We start from the raw sequence: 20505 nt of genomic DNA, 5'->3' as shown, positions 1-20505 counted from the left end.
ATTTAACTTGCTCCTCTTGCTTGTAAGTACGCTCGGAATTTTCAAAATGGCTTAACCTTTTGTAGCATTTTCGCCGAAAATGTTTAATAAATAAAATATTTCCAAAAAAAATTCGAAGTGCTTTTTTACGCGGTATGTCGTTTGTTAAAAGTTATTAATGCGCAATATTTAGACCTGTGAAATAAGTTAACCTATTTACTTAAACTATATAGCAAAATTAAATACTATTATGTATACTAGAAAAGTAACTAAAAAAGATGTCCTTCTTATCTTTGTAGGTGCTATAAAGTAGAGAAGAAAAGTATAACTTTTTAAATTTTTATAAAATTTTCACTCAACATGAATTTTTGATATGTACACATCTTAGCTCTATGTCTGGATAAAACTTACGTTAGCCCCCCTGCGAACCAAAGTTCCCGAAATCTTGACGAAATCTTTAGGAGTATCTCATTTCCGTAACGAGTTTTTTTGCGAATCTTCAAAGAAAATTATATGAAGTGGTTGACACGAACTTGTAAAGAAATTTCTGAAAATTCTGCAAAAATTTGTTCAGCAGCAATATTTTCCTACCTTTACCGATTTTCTTCCGAAATTTTGTAAAAGAATCGAAGTATGCACAGTTTATTAACCGGCTTCACAAAAAGGAGAAGGTTATTAATTCGTCGGAATATTTTTTTTTTTTATTTTTTTTTTTATGTTTGTTACCGCATAACTTTGGACCACTTTAACCGATTTCCATATTTTTTTTTTAAAGCAAAGGTGTTACCTCACAGGGAAATTAACGGTAGTCTTAAAATTTTATATGAAAATTGAAGTCGGTTTTTATCGGAAATTATTATAGTATTAAAAAAATACCAAAATGTGGAGGAATAAAATACAATGCTAGTAATGGAAAATGCTGCAGGAAGTGCCTGAAATCCAGAGCTTGGAGGAAATGTCTATAAAAGGGCAGAACATAGTAAACACGTTATTTTTGCATGTGCGTACAAATAGAAAGGAAATAACCGAAAACTTTACGCAAGAACTAAACAACACCTCCAGCGGTGTAAGCTAACCAGTGTTACCGCTGAAAATTTTTCGAAAGTCGCAAAAAAAGTATCACAGCTGAAAAAAAGTTTATTCAAGTCATTCAAATCGTGTATACCATGTATTTACAGACTTTCGTTATTTTACCTTTCGAAACTTATTAGGGCATAGTCATAATAAAATCATAGTCGAAATAAAATCGACTCTACAGTTAGTTTTAGCTTTTTTTAACGGAAAATCTGCCAAAAAACTGCTTAGAGTAGACTTTATTTCATCTATCACTATGGGGCATAATAAATTTGTTAATGGAGATCATCATTTTCTATCAAAAATTCATAGTTTTTTCTCTTAAAATAATGACCTATTGATGAGGGATATATTAAAAAGACGCAATACGCATATCTTGCATTTAGCATGAAAACAAAATTGCAGTTAATGAAAGTACTTTAATCATTAAATAAATAATAAATTTAACACAAATAAATTGGGGGAAATGCTAAGCTACAAAAACGGTGCATTAATGCATGCTACTTCTGGACATTTATTCGGAAAATATTTGACATAATAAAAAGGTTGAAATCAGTCAAAATCTGGCCAGAGGTGTAATTTTTAAGTGCCTTTGAAAAGTAAATACTAAAAGCATTTTTAAACACGGAAAAAATATAATTTATGAAGAAATTGCCGAAATGAGTATATAGAATTTTAAACCAAAGAAAAGTCGCATGATTTTTTGGAAAAGTTTCAAAATAAGCCTATTTTTAAAAAGTCGGTGTCAGGGGGCATCGATCTCCAAAAAGTGTCAATTTGACACTTTAGTCGCACAACGGTAACACTGAAGATAACCGCATAAAACCAAATAGGAAAAATGTCGAAAATTGGTGGATAAATGCATTTAGAAACCAGTAAAGAAGTATAAGTTCGGGCGAAACCGAACTTTATATACCCGGCGCGCGTACGAAGTATCTTTTTTCCAGCAAGCGTATTTTACCCGATGTCTAACAGTTTCGATATGCTATGAGATATTGAAATAATTGGAGCAAGTTTGGTGGAAGTTGATAAGGGGCTACCAATATATATTTATGTATGCATGTAGTCAGAAGTAGGTGGTGCCACGCCCATTTTACAAAAATCAATAATATTGTGTCTTGTTAAGAGATTGTTGTAAGTTGGCGTGTTTAGTTATTGAAACATCGGAATTTTCGTATATCTGAAAATTTACCGTTGTATGGTAGGTGGCGGTAATTTTAGTCCGATTTCAAAAATTTTCAACTTATCGCTTTTTTGAGCCTAGCTAAATAAATGTACTGAGCTTGGTATAAATTGAAAAACAGGTAACCGAGATACACATATATAGGCGTGAGTGGGCGGTGCCACGCCCATTTTCCAAAAAATATCCCGATTTTGAGTAAATTAACTTAAATAGTTACTAATTTATCGCAGTTTTCGTATGTCTGTAAATTACCATTATATGGGAGGTGGACGTGGTTCTTCTTTGATTTCAAACATTTTCAAAGTGTTTGTAAGTGAGGATCTAAGTAATGTTTGTACCGAGTTTGGCGGGGATTGGTGAAGGAACTACAGATATAGGGCATTTCATAACTGTCTTATTTTATGCCGAAATTCTACTTCGCGTATCAACTTTCAACTTTACGGAAATATCGCAGTTTTTGCATATTTCGCAAATACCAATATATGGGAGGTTATTGTCCTATGTCGATGTGTTTTCAATCCCAACCTAACTTGGGAAAAGGGAAACTTTTTCACCAAATTTCGTGGACATATCTCAATTTTTTCTCGAGTTATCGTGTACATGGACAGACAAACGGACAGATAGTCACCGCTTAATCGATTTTTCTTTTCATTCCGAGCATTTATGTATATATATTTGTCTATATCTATCTCGATTCTTTTTGACTATGACAAACAACCGTTATGTGAACAAAGTTATAATACACTTGTGCACAAGTGCGCTCGGGTATAAAAATCGACTATAAAACGATAGGGCATGTAAGTATTCAGTTGTTACAGTTCTAGGTGCTTATGTACGTACATATGCGACCATTGGTGTTCGTTGTGTTTGCCTTTTGTGTTTTTCATTGTGGCAAAAAACTTGAAATACTCTTATATCGAAAAAGTTTTTCAATTTAGACGAATATATGCATCTATGAAGTTAGCACTCTCCCAGCATACATACAAATGTATGCATGTTTACATACGTATACATATGAACATACGAATACCGTTGTGTAAGCACATAGCAAATTTTCCATAATAACAACACGTCATCTTAATTCAATTAAACTTTGTCCGATCGCCTGAAAGTACATATGTACGTATGTATTTGTACCATATACATACCCTACTACCCTACAAGACATTGCTGAGCACTTTAGGCAAAAATTCTCACACATTTACACTTTTGTTTTTGTAGTACGGCATAAATGAGTAGTTTGACTATTAGTACTGAGGACTTTCTGATGACAACATTGAGGGGAAAGTACTCAATTTTTTCCCATGGCCTGAACGAAAATGAGGACTTTGATAAGCACTTTTGTGATTAGGGGTAATGATAATATGAGTACTCATATGATACTCAGCTGTCTTGTAGGGTATGTTTTTGGGTAAATACATGCATAGATCCCATTTCGAAGATTTGCATTCTCGATAGGTACATATGTTTGTAAGTTTAGATATATGCATGCTTCTAAATACAAAAGCTCCCATGGCAAATTAAAAAATTTCGCTAACTTTTAATAAACATTCCGTTATTCTCAGATAGTAAAGCCTACAGCTAATCCGATTTATTGAATGGAAATCATTGTAAGAAAATACGTCCTTGTTTGGAATTATAATTATTATTAGGGGAACTCGCACTTCTGTGTATTCGTTGTATTGTGTGTAATTGTGACTGCATGAGAGGATGATTTGTTGTTGCTAGCGGTACATCAAATACACATGCAACAACAACCACACGCTCGTCAAGTTACACTTACGCAGGATACAGCATATACACAGAAGCGCGAATTCCACTATTAATTAGTTGTTGTTATTTCAATTTTAAATACCACGTATGTACATATGTATGTATAACGGAGACCTGCCTCTTCCTCTGATACCCCAGCGGGATCCTAGTTGAATACTCTCAAGGCTGGACCGTTTGTGTCCATTCGAACGACATGGCCAAGCCAGCGAAGCCGAAGTAAAATAAATAAAGTAATTTTTTTTTTTAATATACCACGCTTTTATAAATGGACTAAAAATTAGAAAATAATATTTTTTAGTCCCATAGAATTGGTTTTGATAACTTTTGATTTTAAAATTTTAGCAAAACTCATTACAAACAATTTATGAGATTGATAACTAAAAACGTGGAGCGCATGCAATACAAAGCATTAGATTTAATTGACAATAGTCAAACTACATAACATAAATAAAAAAAAAACTACAGCGAAAGTAGAAATGGTAGATCGATTTTAAGCGGTCGTTCTTCATATACCCACATTAGGGTGCCCATGAAAATGTTTTTTTTTTTTTAATTTCAAGACCCTGCACCCTTATTTTATTCGTTTTTATGAGAAATATTATTGCCTATTTTTGTAAATTTTTTAAAGGCCATTTAGAGGTCGCGACCAGTCGATTTAGGTCGGAAAGTAGGATCTTGTAGATTTATGAGTTTTTGAATGACTAGTTTTGATTCGATTTCAAAGATCGAATATGATAAAGGGGGTGACCCTAGGATTATTCTATATCAAAAAATATATTTTGAAATCAAAATGTATTCACAGATCACTGAAAGCGCTCAAAGTTGTCCATGTATTTTATAAGGGGAACTTTTCGTAGAAATGGTATAGAACTCTTGAAAATTAATACTTTTCGATCGGAAAGCTCTGGTTCTCCTCAGGAGACTTCCAATAAAAATACTCAATTGTTTATTTAACCATTTTTTAATATTAACGATTTTTTATTGGTCTTTCCCACTGCATTTTCTGAGTATACTGGCGGACCACTAAAATATATCTACTATGAAAACATTGTTAAATAAAAATTTGGGTATTATTATTAGGAATCTCCTGAAGAAAATCAGAGTTTTGTGATCGAAAAATATTGAGTTTTAAGAATTCCTACGAAAAGGTGCTTTTCTCCCACATAAAATACATGGAAAATTTTGAGCTCTTTGAACGGCCTCTAACTATTTTTTGATTGCAAATTAAAAAAATACGGTTACATATTTNTATACCATTCCTACGAAAAGGTGCTTTTCTCCCACATAAAATACATGGAAAATTTTGAGCTCTTTGAACTGCCTCTAACTATTTTTTGATTGCAAATTAAAAAAATACGGTTACATATTTTTGGAATAGAACAATCCTAGGGGGGAGAGCATAAAAATTCCGACTTTAATTTCTAACGTGAATTCTTTTGGACCACCCTAAATTATATATGTTAACAATTTTTTTAATTTAATGAATTTTTTACTGCAAGGCTGGGTTTGGTAGGGCCTATTGGCCCATAGATCCTGAATGCGGCACTGCTGTTAGCCGACCCGCAACTGCGGCTAGGTCCCCTATGCTTAGCAGGAGGAGATCCTTCGACCGCTTTTTGTTCCATTAACAACACGTAAACTTCGTATTGGCGCAAGTGATGAGACTAGACCACCTGTCACTTGCTTTTTTAATAGACAGATCTCTTATAATGGGCTTACCGGCTGCGAGCGGCATGCAAAATCCCTTCCAGGCCTGCGAAAGTGGAACGGATGTGCCTTCTCTTGCACGTTTGTCTGCCTTTTCATTGCTTGATATGTTCCGGTGGCCCGGAAACTATACCAAGTGAATAGCAGACTGCTCAGACATATTGTTTAGCGAGCTTAGGTTTCTGAACTGCATGTGACCGAGTGGAGCGCTTGGAGTGCGGCCTGCCTGTGCTCAACCGCCTCTTGTATAGCAGCGACTTCAGTTTTAAAGAAGCTGTAGTGGTTCGGTAAGCGAAATAATATTCCAGTCCCAGTCGGGCTGAGAAGACCCCCCTCCTGCCTTGCCGTATAGCTTATAGAGGCGATGTTATCTCTTTTCATGAGGAACTCCACAGAGGCAGAGCATCGCAGTTCTTTGCACCTTTTGAGGAGCTTTAGTTGCAGATTTCCTGTTGAAGCTTGGCCACCATACCAAGACCCCATAGAGTTGAATAGACCTAACAACCACCGTATATAGCCAATAGCTACGCCCAATCGCCCCAATAGAGCTGTAGAGAGCTACCGTTGATTTTTTAACACGCTCTTGTATATTTTTCCAGTTTAGGTTTTTGTCCAATACTAAGCTTAGATATTTTGCGGACTCCCCTAGCTTCAGAATCTTGTTTCCTGTGGCAGCGAGCTGAAGTGAAGGGATTTTGTACTTCCTGGTAAAGAGCACCCGCTCAGTTTTGTCTAGGTTAAAACACAGGCCTTTCTTATTGGTGCATCTTTCAATTAACTCTAGTCTGTCCCGCATGATATCACGCAGAGTTTGTGAAAATTTTCCACTCACAACCACCGCAAAGTCGTCAGCGCAAGCGATGACCTTGGGGCCTTCCGCCCACTCTCCCCTTCCAGGGTTTGAAATAATTCATTAATTGCCATGACCCATAAAAGGGGGGACAAACCGCCAGTTCCGCCCGCACGACCCTGCCTACTGGCAGCTGTGAGTCGATGCCCAAACCCATTAGAGCTGATGTGATGGCTTCAGGTGGGATGCTGTTGAAAGCATCCTTAATGTCTACGATTGCTATCAAGGTGCATTCCTCTATCCCTACGGATTTCTAAATTCTGCGACACGATTTCGCACAGCGCTGTTTCGGTGGAATTCCCCTTCAAGGCTTAATATACTAATTTTTCCATTCTGAGCATTTATGCACATATACATTTGTCTAAATCTCCTATATCTCGATTCGTTTTTGCTGTTACGAACAACCGTTATGTGAACAAAGTTATAATACGCTTTTGCACAACTTCGCCCGGGTATAAAAAATTGTTAAATATCACGGTTGCCGCATTTGGTCACTTGTGACCAAACTAGGCAACTTTTCGAGTGCTTGGTAAATTGTCAGCTTCTTTTTTTAGTTTGGTAACTTTTCGTAAGTTTTCCGTGTATAAAGTCATACTAAAAATGTTGGATTAATTTAATAAATTGCCCTGTGGTTGTGGGTAGGGGTGACCACACTACTAGAAAAAATTACGTTAGCTCTTATTGACAGATCTTTGATCCATATATAAAGGCAATGAAAAAATGACGATTGAGCAGCAGTTTGTGCGGTGTATTTGGGCTAGGGCTGATGATACCCGGGTATTCGGATACCCGGATATTATCCGGGGCTTTTATTACCCGGATAGCCGGCTATTACCCGATTTTCCCGCGTACACGGGTAATATACATATGTTCGTGCCGGTTAAACGAAAAACGCCCGGGTAATGCGACATAAAGCTTCTTGTATAATATTTTTGGTGAGGATAAATATGTTTTCAGTGGGAAAATTTTTCTGAATACATTTTTATTATGTTTAGAATGTACGCGACACCCAACCGCTAGCGGGAGTAGACGCAGACAAGAAAATAAATTAAAACATTAGTTTCTGTACTTAAATTCAAACTTCTAATATTTGTAAATGCATATACATACATGCAAGTGTACATATGTATATATATTTTAAAGAATATTAAATATTAATATTTTAAAACAGGGACCGAGAACAAAATGTATGATCGAAACTAAATGTTGTTCTCGAAGTTTTGTTCCCAAGAACTCGTCAAAACCAAAACAAAACTAAGAACAAAACCCTGTGGAACGTTCCCAGAGAGAACAAAATGCGAACAGTACTTTCGGCAACATTTCTAAGAGAACAAAATGCTAACAAATTTCTCCTGAACGTTTTGGCAAAAAAAAACGGGAACAAAATTCTAAGGAATTTTCTCTCGAACAACAATTTGGGGGCTAAAGTCCCAGGAACTTTCTTACAGAGAACGAAAAAGGAACAAATATTCGATGAACTATGTCATAGCGTTCCATTACTTTGAAATGTTTGAATATTAAAGTTAATAAAAACAAAAAAAAAACTGAAAGATAATTATGCAAATGAAGTTAACGAAAGACTTAAGACACGAAGTTTTCTTTCACAGAAAATTAAAAAAATGTTCCATAAATGGGCAGTTCACTATATTGATAAACGATCTGGAAGTTGAAATAATCCTGCTTTCCTCTGGCTTAGGATAACATCCGTGGTTCACACCGAAACAACTTTTCTTCCGAACTCGGAGACGCCCCTCTCATTCTTAACGTTAAGTTCTCAAAACTTTTGTTTATGATTTCATTAATAGTACACACATGGCGTATGAGTATGGAAGATTCTTATAGATTTTCCCTAGTACGTTCGTTTTAGAGGTTTACGCCGACATGCTTTGCGGCGGCGGCGTGGTCAACTTGAAAAAGAATCGGAGGCGGCGGCGACGCCGGCGCGTCTGGAAACGCCGGCGCTACTGCCCATAAGGTGGATTCCAAAGAGACATGAAACTACTAATCTTATCATGTGATCTCGTCAGCGTTAGGCATTGGCCATGCCAATTCAGATTGTAATTGTATTTAATTAATTCATTGAATTAGTTTTAAATTAAAATTACGTTACTTTCTACTTGAATTAAAATGTTGAGTGTCTGCCGCTGATGGATGGGAAAACAGAAGAAAGTCCAACGCATATAAATACATCTCCATGTTCTCTACAAATCCGTACGTACTATTTAAATTTAAAGAAATAAAAAAATTTAAAAAGTTAAGTTATTGTCGCTATTTATGTCGCTATTAAAATTTTTGCAATAATCTTATCATCCGTTATGTTACATTACGGAGTTGTTTCGATTTTTTGCGGTTTGATCAACTTCCACCAGAACGGGCCTTTCTGACCCACTGTTTAAAAAATGGCTTATAGGTGGTTAAAATATCAACTAAAATATTAAGCGCCAAATTTTTCTAAGGAGAACTGAATGTAATGAAAAATAATAGCAATTTTTACGAAAAAGGGGGACTTTAACCCTGTGTAGAAGACACTGCGATGCGCGCTAGCAAACGCTTCCTGGGATTTGACCACCACTTAGGAATAGGGCTTCCAACTATACTTAGCTATGAAGTGCCATATTGAGGATAAAANGACACTGCGAGGCGCGCGCGCGTTTGCTAGCTTCCTGGGATTTGACCACCACTTAGGAATAGGGCTTCCAACTATACTTNCTAGCAAACGCTTCCTGGGATTTGACCACCACTTAGGAATAGGGCTTCCAACTATACTTAGCTATGAAGTGCCATATTGAGGATAAAAAAGTGCCAAAATGTGCCAAATAGAAAAATAAAAGTGACAAAAAAGGTGCCATCCTTTTTAATCCTTCCCATTTAGCATTCAAATTAGAATCACATATCTAAAACAAAAGTCCAATGCCAAAGTAAGATAAACCAGTCGTATACACTATATAAATTAGAAATTTTTAGTTGAGAAAAAGAAGTACACGCAAAGGATTTCACAAAAATGTACTGAAATATTACTATTTTTCAAAAGTGCCATTTTGGCACTTTGTGCCAAATTGAAAAATTAAGTGCCATTTGAAGTAAAACAGGGCCAAAAATGGCAGCCCTGCGTAGGAATGCTAAGGTAATTTTCACACAGCCACCTAGTACTTGTATACGTCTGCGGGACCCCAGAATAAAAGAACTTACGAATGTAAAAATTAGCAAAAACAGTGTTTGCTTTTTATTAAGTGTTTAAAATGTTAACAAAAAAAATACACAGGAAAATCAACTTGTCTCCAATAATTAAGGATTTAGATGCAATAAGGGCGCTTCTGTTAAAACAGCTTTCTGAGATATTGGCGTTAAAGTTTTTGATGTGTTATAACTTTCTTGTTGTTGTAGTATATAAAAAAGTAGTATTGTTGTAGTATTGAAAAAAGTACGAGTATTCGAACTTAATTTAACTGTAATAAACGCTTTCGATCAAATAACGTGTTACCTATGTTTTTTCTAATTTACGCTTTTTTGGAAATTATGCAAAAAAACTCCTTTAAAAATGTAATTTTCTTTTCGTAAAATATTGTTTTTTTATACGAGCAGTATTTAGTTCCTTCAAACGATGTATTTCAATGTGTATACATCATGAAAATTTTGTACAAAATTCCTTAGGCACCGAACGCCGCCGCCGCGCCGATACACTGAACCAAAAATCCATCTCTGGATCAAAGAAAAACTTTCCTTACTTTAAGGTAGAAAATTCTTCCGAATGAGTAAAAAATTCTCCCGAATGCGTAATTTTTCTTTGGAATGTGTAAAAACGTACACGAAAATATGGAACCGTGGATGTAATCTATCATTTTGAAGAAATGTTGGACATGAAAAGAGGATAAAACTCCTTTAGTGCTGTTTCATTCCCATTTTTCTTAATTTTGATTGCTGTTTTTCTTCAATTAAGAGAAGTTTTTTTTGGTGTATTTACGTAACTCGGCGGCGGCGCGTGAGAAATGGCAAACACGTTTATAGAGATTGAATACAAATTTATTTATATTCGTATGTAAATGTATCTAGTTATTATATGGGGCCTTGACCGCCAGACAAGCTTAACTGACATTTCGAAAAAAGTTGATGTGCGCCTAAAAATGCATTACCAGAATCGAAACGGTAATAGCCCGAGGCACGGCCTTTTAGTTTTCTTTTACTATGTATAATATGTAGCATCACGTAGGTGTAATGAATTTTTTTGTAAAATACGGCATTTATGTTAATATATGTAAGAAGGATCTATCATTGTCATATAAAATACTAAACATTTTTTTGTAGATAGGCTCTTCTGGCCCTCATGGCCTCATATGTGATGAATTTGTTTAGTTTTCTTTTAACAAAACTATTTATTATACCCATGTCTTATTTATGGCAAATAAACCAGGTTTGTTTTTATAGTTAATTGTGTAATAAAACGTTGGTTTTTACTTGGTAATTTTAGGTAACTTTTTTTGTAAATTCTGGTCAGAAAATTTTTTGTCGTGTGGCAACTGTGTTGGGTATTAGCCTTTGAACTATGCTGAAGAAGTTTGCCAATTGAAAAATATTTTTCGATATAAGTAGAACAATCCTATGGGGCCACTGCACTCAAAATCCCAAATTTACTTGCTTGGTACCACGCAGATACTACAAGTATAACTAAACATTTACAAAAACTATGTTGACTAATAGAATGCCAATCACCTGGAAATTAAATGATGAATATGTACATTCATCGTCTGGGAGTGTTTTATGTAAAGTGCTTTCTATTTGCAAGCTAATATTTACTCCACCCTTATTTTAACATCCTCAATAAGCATCAGTAGCTCTATTATTCCGCACTTGTCATATTTCCAACGCTTTGCAAATATGTATAATGAAATCGAAATGATTGTGCTATATAGATATATATGTACACTTCACACAAATACATATGTACATTTATAACTGTGAACATGGTGTATTGAACTTTCATTTTGCATGGGTAATGATGCTAACACTTCGCCTAGGTAAACAAGTGACTTTGCCGGTGACACCTAACAATTGCCAGCAGCGATGAGAGTACTTAAGTATCTGCTGTGGGGAGTGAAAAGTGTGAGTAATGCGCGCATTACCCTTCTGTCAATAGCAGTGAATGATAGACTCGGCAAAGGCAACACAAAACAACATTAGGAGCGTTCCTTATCTCCCAGAAATAGTCAGAAAAAGTCCGAAGTAGTCAGATTTAGTCCAAAAAGCGTTCCTTATCTCCCAGAAATAGTCAGAAAAAGTCCGAAGTAGTCAGATTTAGTCCAAAAAGATAAGGAATGAACCTATTATCGCACGCGTATCCCTAGCAGGAAGAGTTCTGCTGGTAACACCAAGCAACCAACCGGCAAGTAAGTGTACCAACAACAAGAGGAAAAGTGTACAGGCAACAACAACAGTACTTAAACTGTCGATCAAATGCAAGTGCGTGGGGCTCACAGAATTACTTATTGCTTTTGCAGAAGATAGTTCGGTTGCTTCTACTTCGCTTAAGTGCAGCGCATTTAGTGCTACAATAGACTTTCCATTTCGCTCGTAGCTTATGATTATTCCTTACACTTTTGCAATTTGCTACTACGGTTATTTATAAAGCAATTTCCGGTCGTTAGTTGCCAGTAGCGTAGAGCTAAGCAAAATAATTTCTTATGCAAACGAATGGTTGAAAGGACATGAGAACTTTTCAAAGCAGCAGCTCTAAACGTCAATAAAAGAAACATTAAAATAATCACAGCAAATATGCGACACACTGCCAATCCTTTTTTGTTACACTGGCTGATATGGGTCGGGTCATCTGCAAATATTTGTACTTCAGTTGCAATGAATCGTAAATAGAACGGAGATAATTGTGTTTTTGTATTTTCTTAGAAATTTTCCAATGTCGTTACCTCACGCATACGTGTGTGTGCAATGTTTAGTATGCATATACATACATATTTGACCGTCGTATTGAGACTTGCTGTTTGCAATTTCGAATTGATTTGCAATTGTTTACCCCCTACTTCTGACCACTGTTCTTCATTACGAACGTAAATAGTTAATATCATAAATTTTTCCTGCAGTCTTTCGATTTGTGCGTTTTTTAATTTTTCAAATACGTTCAAAGTGACCAAAATTGCAATAAAATTTTGAAATTTATTCGCTTACTTCACTGAGTTAAATATTAAAGCTTGTAAACAATTTTATTTTTCTTGTTTCCAGTTTCCAGGGATAGGTTTTAATTTGGCAATAAATATTATAACTTCTATATAAAATGGACAATCTAAGAGGTGTATTTTTTATATTGTTTACCACGGTTATCTCACTTTACATATCCGCAGAGATTAGACTTCGCACGAGTTCGCATCAATGCATTTTAAGTAATGAAAGGCCATAGTATTTACTAATCAAAGTTCATTGCTTAAGTCTTTGTTGAATTTGCACGTAATGATGCTTTTATATATGTACAGCTGCATGTGCACGGAAAAGAATAGCAATTAAAACCACAGTTAGTTGCAATAGAGTGCATAAATGAATGTAAACAAAGCTTTACAATTTAGAGAGCAAATATATTGAAAACAAGTAAGAAAGTCTAAGTTCGGGCGGAGCCGAACATTAAATACCCGGCGCAAGTATTAAATATATGTTTTTTCACCNGTTTTGGCTGTTACAAACAACCGTTATGTGAACAAAATTAATATACCCTTGTGCACAAGTGCGCTCGGGTATAAAAAGTAATTAAATTAGCTATTTTGCTCCTGCTATGTGTTTAATGTGCCTTGAGTAAGTTTCTAAAGTTATTGGCGAGTTTCAATAATTGTTAGTGATAAAACTTATTTTATAATACGGTGCATGAACTTATTTTGATAAACATTATAAAACTAGTGCAAAATTCCTAATATACCGAAAAAATATTTTAGTAAAATCGAACCAAAAATTCTTACAGTACCCCGAATGGAGTTTTTCGAAGTCTGGAAATCTGTTCTAAAAGCTGCTCGAAAAGAAAATTTTGTTTGTTATTTGAGTGAAAAGTTACCCATACTGAAAGAAAGTCGTTCTTTTGACAATTGACAAAAAATGCTCATCCGTGGCGAACGAGAGGATAGGTAAATTGAATGCTTTGTTGTTGTTGATTTTCTACCAGCATTTGATTCCATTGCAGGTTCTTAAAGAATAATGGAGACTGGCTTCAACAAATTATTGTTTTTGGAGAGCAGAATGAAGAAAATTTTGATATAGACCAACAGCTGACAACTTCTAATGCTGGAAGACCACTAAAGCTTTTCGGTACATAGCTGCGAGGAACGTACTAAACGACGTAAAGTGCGTTACATTCCCACACTGATACTGATATATACATACACTACAAACTGATTTATATTTGCATTTAATTAATTGGGTATTGTTATTGGAACTATCCTGAAGAGAACTAGAGCATTCCGATTGAAAAATATTGATTTTCATCAGCTCTATACAATTTCTACGAAAAGTAATTGTTTCCCCATATAAAATATATTGAAAACTTTGAGCGCATTGACCGACTCTAAATATTTTTTGATTTCAAAATAAAAAATAGGGTTATATTTTTGGGGTATGAGAGCATTAAAATTCCGACTTTACTTATTTTGGACCACCGTAGTGTACATTCTGTGAAAGCCTACGTTCTGAGCTTTCCAAAACATATTCATATATTCATAATGTAGACAATGTACTTAAAGCTTAAAAATATTCCTCATTTACTTAGGGCGTTGATCAGACTAAAATCAATTAAATCATAAAAACGGGGTGTTTAGGCGCGAATAATTTATGCTATGTACTGCTGCATATGCACAAATTTCCTTAAATAAATTTATGAAATTTTTGAACATGCACTTTTCAACTGTCATCTAATAAAATTTTCTTTAGTTATAACTTTATGGCATTTCAAAGTATGCTTCCGGAGTTTCTTGCGAACTCTATATGACTTACAATCATGCAGAGGTGGTAAAAGATGATTAACATTGGTCGCAGTGCCTACCCAACATTTTTACTTCAATAAATTTTTTTCTTTATAAATACATACAAACATATTGGTCTCCGCTCTCACTGAGTTATTCATGGGGTGTAGTTTGACTAGGGTAAATATTTAAATCATCGTTCTACGATGCCACACGATAGTAAAGTATTTACTCTTAAGGCTCGTTTACATACAACTTTGGTGTTGCGTAGGCGTTGGCGTTGGCGTTGGCGCTTCGACAGCTGACTATGAATACATGCATTTATATGAAAGTCTCCACATAACCAAAGTTGGGCCATGCCAACGCAAAAGCAAAACGGAAAGATGGCCAACTCCAAACTTTTCGCGTGAGTCGATCGTCAGCTGTTCCAAATAACAAAAGTTATGTGAAATAATTTTCCTTGTTAATTAAATGTGGACAATAAATGTAGTTTTCAGTACAATCATTGATATCAAGTTTTGATTTATTATTTATTTGCCACTAGTATGTTGATTTAGTGACCAAAGTATTCGCTGCTAATAATAGCTCTGCTGTCAAAGCGACGCCAATGTTTAATGTGGACGAGCCTTTACACATATTTTGCATCAATTGTTTACTGAGAAGATACATCCACAACATTTATAATAATGACAAGTATAGGAAGGGGTCGCTCAAAATTGCTAAAAACAGTTCAACTTCCACTGGGAAGTGGAAACGAGTGCGCGCTGAGTAGAAAACTCCTTGCGGTGCTGGCACATCTTGGTGCTTTTCGCATTAAATGTAGTGCTTTTCTTTATTCAAAACGTGAAAATTTAAGAGTTTAGTGCATGGTGCGTTTTTTGGTGATTTTCTTTTTAATTTGAAGACACCAAATCTATAAATCTTAGCAAAAAGGTGGGCAAAATTTAAGAAACTTCACAAAAAATTTAAACAAAATCATGTCACAATGGCAATCATAAGCGAGAGAGCATATGTTTACCAACGAAATATGTGGCAGCACTTTCAATTATGGCAAAATTACATTCGGTAATTCGAAATTGCTGGGACCAGGAATCACTCTTTAGACCTTAAGTTTGGGCTGAATTTGTTATATTTGTTACGACTATTCAAAACAGCAGCAGCATCTCCTAACAGTAAAACTAATATCTAATAATCCAAATCGACTGGGATTTGTACACAGTTTTTTTGACACAAAAATTTTTTTACGCTCAAATAAGAAAGAAAGGTTCTTTATGTTCCCTTAGTTCACAAGAGTCTGCAATTTAATCTACCACATAGTTTATGAAGCTTCTTTTCTGGTTTTTTCTTTCGTTTGATAGGATTTGTTGTAAAATTAAGCAAAATGAAGAAAATTTTAACATTTAACCAGTCAGGAAAAATTTATCAATTTTGCTTCCATCTAAGCGATACGGTAACGCTGGACACAACTGCAAATTAGAAAATAAGAACAAGAATCTCAACGTCGCTTGAACGAAATTATCTGAATTTATAGAAAACAGAAGATATTGTTTTTTTATTAATTTGAGTCGATATCCTTACAACACCTTGTTTCATGCATACAAAGTGCATTAAATATTCCAATACAAATTTGGTGTTTTTTTTAGGGAAAAGCGCGATTTTTCTTGGGTTTTAGTGCTTTTTCAAATTCAAAGCTTGGCAACACTGTGTTGGCTCATAGGGATTCAACTAAAACACCAAACAGCACGGTAGCAGGTAGTGGGAAGCAGGAATTTTTTTTATGAAGTTAAATTTTTTTTACCAGGACAGTGGTTGTTGTATGTTATGGGAGCTTACTGTACTTGTAATAGCATAAGAGCTTAGTTTATTTTCTTTGTCTTCGCTTACCTGGAAGCAAATATGCATATACATATTATGTATGTGTTTACTCACTATTTATAAATAAAGTGTGCTTGTTTATCTCACACATTTGGAATGAAAATAAAGAAGAATGTGAATATGTCACGCCAGGACTTAAATAAAAAATCCCATTAAAGTATTTTAAGTTCTAAAAGTATAAAATTACATATTTGAGAGTTCTTTTTTGCCAAAGTAGCAATAAAGTTGTCACAAATGCCATTGTCACACTGTCAACGACATGCAATGGATTATCAAAAAATATGAAAATTTCATGTGCACGTAAATACTTTCATTTATGTACGTGTATCTATTGGATTATACGAATATGCAAATAAATATGTATTTACAATAATGGGACGTATGAATAAAAATTTTGCAATTGCTTTTTCTTAAAATTTCGAACCTTTTACTTAAATGTATAAATGTATGTATAAATCGAGTAAAAGGTCTGAAATTTTAGATTTTTATTCATAAATACCATTGGGACCAATATGTACATAAATACNTAATTGCTTTTTCTTAAAATTTCGAACCTTTTACTTAAATGTATAAATGTATGTATAAATCGAGTAAAAGGTCTGAAAGTTTAGATTTTTATTCATAAATACCATTGGGACCAATATGTACATAAATACACAAATGCAAATACATTACTATATGAAGGACATAAAAGGTTTTGTCACAGATATGCGCAAATTTTTGATATTAGATAGGTATGTAGATCGTAGCTAAAAGATACGAAAAACTCGGCTTTCAAATCTTAATCTTAATCAAAATAAATTGCAGCTTAAAATATATTACAAAGACGCACATATGTATAAACGGAAATTTTAGATATTCTGCAGAAATCCGCAATAAAATATGCGTTTTGCTAACTTTAGTTCTTCAATTTCCACGCCCATTTCTAACGTTCGTCGCCTTAAAGAAAAAACTTGCATACAAATATTATGTCTTGATACGTATTCTATCGGAATCCACAATAAAATTTAAATTTTTGCAAAACCGCGATTTTTAACGCTTTGCTAAATATACATATCTCATTATAAGTTTTCGAAAACGAATTACAAAAATTATGGACTCTCAAAAAATGAAGCATCTCGTTATAAAAAAAAACCATTTTAAAAATGGTTCTTGTAGACGCCCATTTTTTGGAACCATGTTTTTATAGATAATTTAACAAGGATTACGATGGTCTTCACTATGCAAATCAACTTCAACAAGTTAGCTAGGTTAGCTTTAGGACAATCATGACCATCTTCCAAACAGAAATATCAAGCCCGTTTCTTTAGCTTTAAAACGACGGTAAGATGAAGTCTCTGAGATGAGAAGAACCCGAGGTATTATGATTTGAAAAAGTACATGAATGATCATAATCACGAAATAATTCGAACTTTGACAGATCATATATCCGAAAAAAAAACTCCTCAAATATGTGTTAGCATGGCATAAAAAGAAGGTAGTTTCAATTAGTATTATTGTAAATTGTCTTAAAAAAAATTGCCCCTTCAAAAATAATCAAAGTTCAAAAAATTATAAATTTTTTTTTTTACATACTTTTGATTCATACATAATTATATCCGTTTACACATACATATGTAAGTTTAAGCCTCGATGATCAAAAAGAGGCAATCCTAATAAGCAGCAGGAAAGCTATAGAAACGATAAATTTTAGTGTGCATCACATCCAAGCCCACAGTTAAATATCTCGTTTTGATTGATGATCATCTGAATTTTAAGACCCACGTTCAATATGATTCCAAGAAAAAAAAATTGTGTATTATCAGACAACATAAGTCAAACGTTTTTAACCAACATAAATGAAAGACTCGCGGTCATTTCTGCATCCCTAACTCAAAAAATAAGAAGGCGCACATTTATATAAATATGTATATATATAAAAATGTGCAAGGACAGAAACACATAAGTATATCCGCATGTAAAGACATACAGTTTTGGATGCATGATAACAAAACATTTGATAAGTTAACACTAGCACCTGTTGCAATGCTTCTCTCATATTCATTTACAATTCATTCGTACATTCATTCTTAACAGTTTTTACACCGAAAACTTGTGGAATCTAAGTTTATACGCCTGAGAGTATGCTAATGCTAAGAATAGAAGAAGCAGAAAATGTATAGACAAATTTTCTGCGGAAGCTTTGTACCATTGACATTTATTCTAAAAGTAATTTTACCAGCATGGCACAAGAGGAGGTCAAGAAAAAAAACAGTGAATAACTAGCTTTCGATAATTTTGTTTTCCTAAAGAATGCAATAACGACACAATTCGAAAGTCAAAAAACTAAGCCGTTACTACTGTTAAGAACCTCATGTATGTAATCTTGGTCTAATCCATGTCTGATTCTTACTACTTCCTTTAGTAATCCTTAATAATTACTTTAATAAGGATTATATATGGATTAGAAAAGGATTAGAGGCATGAGTAACTTAACAGTAATACGTTTAGTTTTGAGTTCTGTCGTTATATCAGAAGACCATCGATAAGTACAGTCCTGTTCCGATTGTCTACCTGTACAAGGATTTCTTAGTTCACCACTCCAAACTTTATTGTAAGTAACCAGAATGTAAGTAAATCCTTTTATATTTTGGTTTGAATACATCAGCTGCCCCAAACTTGCCACGTAATCAGACCAGCACGCGTATTCTTACAATTCATTGGTTAGTTTTTATAGTTCTGATTGACTTTGGTGAGATTTGTTTTGTGGAGATTTGTGGCGAGTTAATTTTCCGCTGTTGTGTTTATCATCACGAGATGGTGAATTGCTACTTATCAATTTAAAAGCTTAATATGTAGTACTAAAAGTGTTTAACATTAACAATTGCGGCTCCTCATTTTATTAACAATTTCTGCCAGAAGCTCTATTAACAGGACATGCAAGTTACTCTGTTGATGAGTTTCTACATTGCTGAACAGATTTACAAAATAAGGAAGTGTTTGTTGAATACAGAAAGGAGCTTAACTTTTAAAAGGGAAACTAAAAGCAATGCTAAAATTGGTAAGCTTGACATGGAAGGTTGTTTGTTTAACTGTTTAAAAATAAGGAGTCTTGTATCGAAAGCTAAAAACCAGAATTTACCTTGTTCGTTCCAAACTCCTGATTTGGGGATGTTATGTGTTTAATGTCTTGAACAGAATACGCGCATTTTGTACATACACATGCAGCCTTCTTATACCTTCATATCCTTGTCTAATCCATGTCTAATCCTTACTAAAATAAGTAGTAACGATCATTTAAATAAGAAGTAAGTAAAAGGCATGAATTAGAAAAAAATCACAACAAATTATTAAAGAAAACAGTTACAGCGCCTTAAAATGTCTGTTTGACCGGAGTAAATGTTGAAATTGATATTAGATATTCTTGTCACTCATACGCCACGGCAAGCGCATTACTTAGACTAGCAAATTATTGCATGATGTTTGGTTTAGAGTTTTTTAATTAAAGTTCAAAAGTCTCCATTGAAATCTGCTTAATTCACTTACCTGCCAGCGTAAGTCATTTCCATGCCAACAATATCAACATCAACATGTAGTTCGGTCCAAATAGTAGTCGCTTTAATTTTGTTTGTTAATTAATTTATTAATACGGTTCCATGGAAAAAATGCATCGCTTACTAATGTGTTTCGTTTTATTAGCTGTAGCATAGTTGTATTTGGTTTGGTAAGAATAGAGTTAACAGAATTAAGTACACTAAAGCGGTACTTCTAGGTCACCGAATTATCCCTTCATCAATATTTATATCACTCTTCGAACTTGAGTAGTAAATAAAAAATTAGGAAGAAATTTCGATTTAGGCTGTTTTAAGGACTCAAGAAGGAGGAAGATTTTAATGACCCCAATCTCCTCTCAAAATAAGCTTTCCCACAATGATTGTATGTAAATGTAGATGTTGTATATTTAATAATGCAAAAGTGTATGTTCAATATAAAACAGTTATTTCTTTAATTGAATAGGCAATTTTGAAAAGGGCACATCTCGCATATTTTTTTCATCTAAGATTGAAAAAAGCACAACGTGGTATTGGTATTACTATCAACGTTACGGCTCAACTCATAAGAGATGTGCCCTTTTCGAATTA

The 20505-nt window shown here is 34.3% G+C and overlaps 1 long non-coding RNA gene across 1 annotated transcript; it reads right to left on the bottom strand.

The window, feature by feature from the left end:
* Positions 1–1737: 1737 nt before the first annotated feature.
* LOC108365248 (uncharacterized) lies at positions 1738–18674 on the bottom strand. The gene is made up of 3 exons (XR_001847897.1): positions 18647–18674; positions 5683–5688; positions 1738–1858 (listed from the first exon to the last, which is right to left on the bottom strand). It is a non-coding gene; the product is annotated as an uncharacterized LOC108365248 (long non-coding RNA).
* Between the last annotated feature and the right edge of the window lie 1831 nt (positions 18675–20505).

Source organism: Rhagoletis zephyria, unplaced genomic scaffold, assembly GCF_001687245.7.
Source record: "Rhagoletis zephyria isolate East Lansing unplaced genomic scaffold, Rhagoletis_zephyria_1.1 Rzeph_scaffold_01816, whole genome shotgun sequence".
Lineage (NCBI taxonomy): Eukaryota > Metazoa > Arthropoda > Insecta > Diptera > Tephritidae > Rhagoletis > Rhagoletis zephyria.
The sequence above is the reverse complement of the archived record's forward strand: the minus strand, read 5'-3'. Positions and strand labels throughout refer to the sequence as shown.